Source organism: Hordeum vulgare, chromosome 5H (genome assembly GCF_904849725.1).
Source record: "Hordeum vulgare subsp. vulgare chromosome 5H, MorexV3_pseudomolecules_assembly, whole genome shotgun sequence".
Lineage (NCBI taxonomy): Eukaryota > Viridiplantae > Streptophyta > Magnoliopsida > Poales > Poaceae > Hordeum > Hordeum vulgare.
This window is the reverse complement of record NC_058522.1, coordinates 78,478,438-78,487,375: the sequence shown is the minus strand read 5'-3', so window position 1 is coordinate 78,487,375 and position 8,938 is coordinate 78,478,438.

Sequence of the window (8,938 nt, the reverse complement as noted above, 5' to 3'; positions counted from 1 at the left end):
CCGCTCCTGCGCTTACCCCCTTACGTTCCGCTAGTTCGGCTAAAGGGGTAAAGGGAGAACCACTGTGATTCTATTCCTAGCTTACCTGGTTTTAAAATACCTCAATGGAGAAAACCAAAAATTGTCCGTCATAATAAGCGAGAACTGGTCCGCAATCCAAGATTATTCAAATAGTCGATAGAGGCTATTCCGTGTCACACGGACGGGTTTGCAATTACACAAACTTCGCGGTAATCACACCGATCTTCGGTTTTTTCCGATTACTAAAAAAGGGCTCAGAGCTTGTCATTAGCCCCCACATTATAACATTCCTAAGGCTAAGTGAAAGCGATAAAGCCTCATAGTCTGATTGCTTCGTATCCATCCTACACTACCACCTTAGAGCACCGATTAAATCGTCTAAGGGCTATGTGCAGACGATGAAACACCCTGAGTAGTATCTACCTGGGGACTGAAGCCGACGAGTGGCAACTTTCAGATTAAAATGGCCACCACAAGAATTAAAATAATATAAAGCATACTCAACTTAGGACATGCATTGCTTAAGGCAGATTGTTCTGAGTTACATCAACATATATTATGCTAATATTGCATCATTGGAGCATTGCGATTCGATGGCCCGAGCACCTTCCATGGCGGAAGAGAAGTACAGCTCGGGGCGCATGTGCTGGGCGACGGATCAGTAGTAATCTTTAGCGGCTTTACCCCTGGCAAGTGTACCATCGTACGTGCAAAAGCTATCTGAGCCCCTCTATACATGCAGAGCGCTCTAGGGCTTCAATCCGAGGTGTTGCGTCAATCAACTTCCGCACTAGAGCGAAGTAGTTGTTTGGCAAGGGCTCCGTAGGCCACAGCCGAACACAAAGGTTCTTCATAGCCGGCTTGGCCATGCTATGTAGCTCCAGGAGCTGCTTCATCTGGTAGCTCAGACTGGGGTTAGCCTTAGGGGTCTCAAACTGAGACCACAACAGCTGATGCTCGGCATCCCCATTGTGAGCCGCAAAGTACTTGGTTGCATCCTTCGCACTCTGTGAGAGGTTGGTGAAGGTGCTTGCGGAACGCCGGATCCGCGTAAGAAAGGCAAACTGGTTCCCACCAAAGGCACACTTCAATAAGTATAGATTACCGGTTGCCATAAGCTTGGCCTGACGCACCTCTTCCTCATAGAACTTCCGCTCCACCCGCTTTGATTGGAGCTCGGCGGCTAGCCTCGTGTTCTTGACCGCTTGATATTTGGCTTTTTGCTCAAAGGCCTCGCATTTCGAGCTCGCCTCCTTCAGCTCTTGTTGGATCTCAGTTACCTTGGCCTCATATTGCTTGTTGACGGTCTTGAGGGTGTCCAGCTCGACAACCGCTTGTTCGGCCGTCGCCTTGTGAGAAACGACCTCTTATTTGGCATCTCCACCTTGGCCCTGAGCTTTTCAAGCTCTTTGTCTTGATCTGTTGATCAAAGATAAAATGACAAAGATCATACGATAGGGCCAGGACATTTTGTCAGATATTACTAAAAGGCAGTACTCTTACACAAATTACCGTGCTTCTCGTCAAACCGACCATTGATGCGGTCGAGCTCTTCATCGGACATTTGCAGTTTTTGATTTAGTTCGGCTATTTCCAATGCATTAGCATTGGCAACCAATGACGAGGCCTACATAGTGCACAATCCGCCAGCATGGTTTCACCCTATTGAGCTAACCTTGCTTGATCGAGTTTCTTAAAACAAATATTCTAAGCAAAGTCTCCGGGCAAATTTTTTGTGCATTCATTTTTTGAGCCACGGGTCAGCTTTTCAAACTCACCCCGGGCTCAGGGGCTGTCATACTAGTAAAATTATAATTCAAATATACAAAACAATATTGAGAAATGCATGGTTTACCTTAAAGCCCGTCAATAAGCCGGTAAAGGCTTCATTCAGTCCGCTGTTAAAGGACTGAATGCTCCGCAAAACCACACCCATTAAGGTGTGGTGCTCATCAGCAATGGAGGAGTTGGCTAGTATCTCCTCCATCACTACAGACCCCTCGACCGTAGCCCGTTCTGGCATGGGAGGCACTGAGGGTGGAGCTGAGGACGTTGGAGCGAGCTCAAGTGAATTTTGATCCTCCCTTCCACCTTACGAAGGGCCGATCTCCCGGGTTTCATCGACAGGGGAGTTGGCCTCAGCCAGAACCTCCTGGTTCAAGGTGGTTGGCATGTCTTTGGTAGCCAGGACCTTACGGTCCTCAGTGTCCGAGGTGTTCATCTCGGCCATCACCTCCTCGCCTCTCGCATCAGGCGGGGCTTGATGGGAAGCCACTTCCACGACCTCATCAAAGGCCTGAGGAAGGGAGGTGCGGGACACGTTCCCGCTCTCCACCAGCTCGGCTCGCAGCGAGTCTCCCCCCGAGACCTGATCTGTTGGCACATCTCGAACAGGGCTGTGACAAGTAAGACACATGACCGACTAGTTAAACATAAAACTCGATGTGAAATTCACTCAATAAAGTCATCCGATTCCATACCTTCGGGCCGGGTACTTGACCCCGGGGGCTTGACGGGGAACCATCTCAAACTCCCCAACCTTGTCGTCGGAGTTCGGACAGTTATCAAGGAGAATAACCTTGCTTTTGCAAGGTCTCTTTGGAGCCCAAGGAGGCAGGGCCTCTTTGGCCCCCTCTAGCAGGGCTCTCTTCCCTAATTGGGAGGAGTCCCTCTCCTCCTCATCTTCCGCGTCCTCCACCTCTTGGGTAGAGGAAGCATGTGTGTCCCCGGACTTCGTGTCTGGTAGTCCTCAAGAACGGAGACTCCCACGAGTATCCTTCTCTTTTTCCTTTGGCTCTCGTGCTGTGTATGGCATCAGAGCCATCATCGTGGTCAGTAAATTCGACCGACGCCCTTTGGGTAGAGGTGCTGGTTCGTGGATATTCACATCCTTGGCTAGCCATTTTTGTTGGAAAAATATGAGGAAAAATAAGACTTCCGTTAAAAAAGAGAAGCCTTGGGCATGTACAGTTCTTAGACATACCTCGACTGGACGTGTCTTGTCGTCCAAATCGATGTCTTCTTCCTCGGTCGGCCACTCGTGCTGGGGTTTGAACAATATCCGCCACTCGTAGGTAGTGCGGAAGAATTCTTTTATCACCTGAGGGTCATCGGGCTTGTAGACCCACATCGAGTTGGCCCGGTGCTGGCAGGGTAGGATGCGCCGATGAAGCACCACCTGGATCACGTTAGTCAGATGGATGTTTGTCGCCACCATCTGTTTGAGGCGTTTCTGCATCATTTTTACATCTACGCGCGACTCCCAAGCTATGCCATTCCTGACCCAGGAGGTTAGCCTCACTAATGGGCCGGACTTGAATTCGGCGGGTGCTTCCCATTTTACTTCGTGTGGTTCGATAATGTAGAAGCACTCCTTCCGCCACCCTTGATAGTATTTATGAAGGTGCCCTCCAGCCATACTACTTTGAAAAGCTTGCTTATCACTGCCGCACCACAATCGGCGTGCTGGCTGCTCACCGATTTTGGCTTGACGTTGAACGCCTTGATCCAGAGCCTGAAATGCGGATGAACTCGCAAGAAAGCTTCGCATACAATGATGAAGGAGGTGATGTGCATGATGGAATCAGGAGGGCGGTCATGGAAATCTAATCCATAGTAGAACATGAGGCCCCTGACGAAGGGATGAAGGGGAAAGCCAAGGCCCCCGAGGACATGAGGAATGAACACTACCCGCTCGCCCGGCCTTGGTGTAGGAATCACCTAGCCTGCCTCCGCCGCCCGGTGAGCGACGTTGGGGGAAAGATACCTGGAGCGCTTTAGCTCCCAGACATCAGCGTCGGAGACGGTCGACACCTCCCACTTTCCCGGAGAGCCAGCCATGGCGCGAGCTCGAAGATGGCGCCGGGAAAGGAGAATGGAAGGGGATTAGATTTGGACACTCGAGCTTGGAGGAGGCAATAGAGAAGCCGAGGATGCAGGTGGTAAGATTTGTGGATCTTCATTCCTTTTTATAAGGGTCCCTCTTACCTCTCTGGTTGCTCTACCACTCCTCGAAAATTATCTAGCCGTTGCCGCGTAGGTAAGCCTATGCGGTTATTTGTATCCCAGTAAATGTGGAGGCACGATCTCCTCATTGAGAGAACGTTCCCCTTGAAACATGGCCTTGAGCCGTGGTACGAGTCGACCTATCATAAAAAAACCTGCCAATTGAGGGATTGTTCACACACGGGCTTTTAAAATGCCTTTGATAAAAAAGATGCCAGTTTTAAAGACATGCAGGTTGCTGGAGGAGTCAAATCAGAGTCAGTCGAGCATGAGGGGAACTCACCTTGCAAGATGATTACTGTCGATATGTGGGGCTACCAAAGACTGAACACACCGGCGTTGAAGGCTAGTTCGAGGGATACTGAGGGAGTGTGAGATTTTGGGGTCCTCGGCAGCCGTCTAGTCTATGTCGGGCTGGCCCATTGGGTTGTACTACTGAAGATCGGGCCTTATGATGACCTCTACTCTAGAAGGAGTGTTCCGAAGATTGGCGTGTATTTCAAGCTTTGAAGGACTAGGTCGGCTCACCCACCCCCGATTATGGTCGGTAACTTGTAAACCCTAGGGCCCCTGGTGTCTATATAAACCAAAGGCCCCTATACTTATAGAGGAGGCTAAATCATCTAGGGTTTAACATATACGATCTCGAGGTAGATCTACTCTGTAATCATCTTCATCAATACAATCAAGCCGGACGTAGGATATTACACGTGATCTTCCGGTTTTGACACCGACAGCTGGGAGGGGTCAACTCATGATGCCTTTATACTTGCAAACACATTGTAGTGGGAAGATGGGTTGAAAGTAGCTACATGTAATAAATTAGACCCAACTACCTAAATACATTAATATTTCTACCCTTAGCTAATAGTTGCTTGTTCATAAGAAAATGTTTCCTTGTTGATGCAGATTATGCTGTGAGGGCGGGTTTTCTTCCACCATATCGTGGCATGAGGTACCACTTGAAAGAGTATGGTCGAGGGAAGCATCCTCAAAATGCTAAAGAGTTGCTCAATTTAAGACACTCTTCTTTGTGGACAACGATTGTAAGGGCTTTTTCGCATACAAAAACCGTTGGAAGTTTATCTACAATAAGCCATTCCATGGCTACAAGACCCAAGTAAAAGTAGTGCTAGCTTGTGCAATTCTTCAGAACTGGGTACTTACATATGGCGAGGATGAATATTTCTCGCCCGAGGAAACATGGGATCCCGAACCCGGTAATGAAGATCACAATGATATTGTCCATGACAATAGCTCTTGGGCTCGGAAGAGAGATGGATTTGCAAGTGAGATGTGGGCGAATAGAGGGCTAGCAAACATTTGATGTATCATGTGTCTTGGTGTTGTAAAACAATTGAAGTGTGAGTTGGTCTTATAAAACAATTGAAGTATTTTATTTATGCGCTAAAATATGTTATTTATGTGCTGAAATGTCTTTTGTGTGTGTTGGAATTCATTTTTAGGTGCTGTAATGTGTTTTTTGAGTGCCGAAATTCATTTTTTAGGTGCTGGAATGTGGCTTTTGGGTGCTGGAATTCATTTTTAGGTGTTGGGATGTGTTTTTTGAGTGTTGGGATTTCTTTTTTAGGTGATGGAATCCATTTTAGGCGCTGGAATGTGTTTTTTAGTGCTAGAATGTGTCTTTTGAGTGTTGAAATGTTTTATTGAGGTCCTGAACTATGTTTTTGAAGTGCTGAAATGTGTTATTAACTTTTGGAATATTATGTTGCAGATGGATGATGACGTGCGGGAAATTCTAAATGTTGGTGCTCTTCCCAAGAAGGCCACCAAGTCATGAATTGGGCTCCGCCTATGTTGGCATTGATCTTGAGAGCTCTTTAAGAGGTGGAGGCAAGAGGTTCCAAGACTAACAAAGAATTAAAAGAGGCTAAAAAGTTGAAAGTTGCAAAGTGTATATCTGCTTTCGTTGGTTATGATGTGACTATTAGTCAAGTGAACAATCGTATTCGCAAGTGGCAGAATAGGTGGACAAGGATTGTTTATTTGAAGGGTTTAAGTGGGGCACTTTGGGGTGATGAAAAGAAGATGGTAGTTCTATAAGAAAAACACTATTTGGGCCACATTCAGGTATGCATGTACATGTATCAACCCTTTTTGCCTTTTGAAATGAGTTGTCTCATTGCTAGAACGGTGTTGAAATGAGTTAGTTTTGCTAAAAATGATGTTGTTTTCTAGCTGAAATGATGTTGTAGTCAATCAATTTTGTTCAAAGATGTTGTAGGATCATCCAACAGATGCTGAATTGCTCAATTACTCACTTGAGAACTACAACTATATGGAACATTGCTTTGCTAATAAGCAAGCCATCCAGAATTATTCAAAGGACACGAGTGTGCCACTAGGAAGTCCTATTGTCGAGGAAGACATAGATAAACCCAATGTCATGGAGGGCCAAGGAACAACTAGTGAGGTATGTCAACATCTTCCTGGGTCTAACTTTGTACTTCCTACTGTTAGTGCCACTCAGGACCCTTCACCTACTTCAAATAAGAAGAGAAAGAGGGCATCAAGTTTAACCGAGGAGGACACAATTTGGTGTAGCAACATGATTTATGTTATGCATGAGATTGCAAGTGCTATCAACAACACTTGCCATGTTGAAGCACACCCTAACTTGTACAAGCTAGGTTATCCTGGACCTTACCGTGTTTGAGCAAAATGAGCGCTTGGCTGTTTTAGATTATCTCACAGAACATAAGGCGAAAGGCCTTAACTTTGTGAAGATGAATGAGGTCGTTCGTCAAGCATCGTCCAAACGTATCTTGAAAGCCAATCCTGATCTTCTTTGAGTTCATGTTAGTTGGTACTTTTTGATACTATCCCTTTTGTAATGACTATTATAAAGTATATTTCAAATGAGACTATGTAATATGAATCTACTAATGTACTGTCACAAATTATGGTTATTATGTCTTATGTTAATTTTTATTTTTTCCTTCATATTATCATGTTCAGACTATGTTGACATGGTAATGTTTTATTGCTTGAATTTTTTAAATTATCTCACTAAACATAAGGCAAAAAAATCCATTCATGCAGCCTACGTCGTACACGGTACCAAACACAGTCTTAGCACACCATATATTGTCAGATCTAGGCTACCAAACACAGTCTCAGCACACCATATCTTGTCTGATCTAGGATACCAAACACAGTCTCAACGCAGCATGCGTGAGTACATACATTTCTACCAAACAGTTGCACTTGCATGTACTCAGCATGTCTGGACTAAACATGTCTCAAACGGGAACAACTATGCTAGAGTGGGAATAGCTACCACACACACCCTTCCATTGCAATGCAAGTCACACAAACACAAAGTTCCTCCTCCTAGTTTTTCTAACGTGGAAACTATCAATGATTTGGCTTAACAGATGGTGTCTACAAGGATGGATCATTCTTATCATTTTATCTATCAAGTATAAATTCTAACACTAATTCTTCTCGCTCATTGCCACTACAACTGTTGAGAGATGGTTATTAACTATGAAATTTGTAAAAAATGTTTTACATAACAAATTGGATGCTATTTTTTGGATTCATAGACTCGTTTGCAATAATATATGAATGACATGAGTTAAGAGTAATACTGTTGGAGACTTCTATGAAATGCATAGTACCAAATAGCATAAGAGCTCCTTTGGTTTATAGGATTCTAAAAACACAAGAATAAGATGTGAACCCATGGACAAAATAGAAAATTGGTTCAACTTTGGTGTTTGGTTCACATGAATTAGAAAACAGACAAAAAATCACAATAAACATGGTCAAATGAAAGTCAAACCACATGAAAATGCATAGTTAGAATCTTATTTATGCCACTAAAAACATAGGAATTCCAAAAGGAGGTCCAAATAGATGTTAGAATTTTGGTGTTTTTTCCCTTTGAAATTGAGATAAAATGAAAATCTTCTTATTCTTTTCCTTGTCACATTACTTTGAACCAAACTACTAAATGCATACGTGCAATGTACGCCGATATCATGCATAAAATTTAGTGCACGTTAGTATTGGGTAGGTTATCAATTATGTGTTAATTACGTGGATAATCTACATTTGGTATCTTATTAATTGCACGCTAAAATATTGAGCACTCATCATTGGAGCAATATATGTCGTCGGATTGACGTTGTTTGATGACTGAGATTTGTTGGATCTGTTCCTTTGGGTCTTTTTATATAGATATTGATGGCTGAGATTTGTTAAATCTGTCGCTTTGGATCTTTTTATATTTATATAGATATAGATGCATGCATAGCGTCATTATAGTAAAAATTCCTATTCCACCATTTTTCTTCCACTTATCTATACCTAATAATAAAGCGGCTATTGCTTCCGTCGGAAAACCCACCGCTGCATTTTTATAAAAAAGCCCAGTAATTTTTTTATTCAACCCGCGCTCCATCGTTTATCTGCAACGTAAAAGGAAAAAATGATTCGTTGTAAAAATTATACTCGTACGCATCGCCTCCTCCCGTCGACCCTGGGCCATCCTGGTCTGTGCCCAGGCCACCGCCACACCACTCGCCGCCGCGGCCGACCTCAACCGCCACCGCTGCCGATCTCAACCTATCCGCCTCCGCGGCCGTACCTCTCCCCGCTCACTGCCCTCGTTGCGGTGCTCGAGCGCATCGCGTCGACCCTGGTCCGCTCTGGCCTCTGCCCAGGCCGCTGCCACACCACTCGCCGTCGCGGCCGACCTCAACCACCACTGTTGTCGATCTCAACCCACCCGCTTCCGCGGCCGTACCTCTGCCCGTTTGCTGCTTCCGTTTCGACGCTCGAGCATAGCTTCTGGATCAAATCAACGCGACAACTACAATGACTGGGGATGATGCGTCTGCTCGATGCAGAACGGCGGCGGCGCGCGGATAAGGCGCGGCGGAGC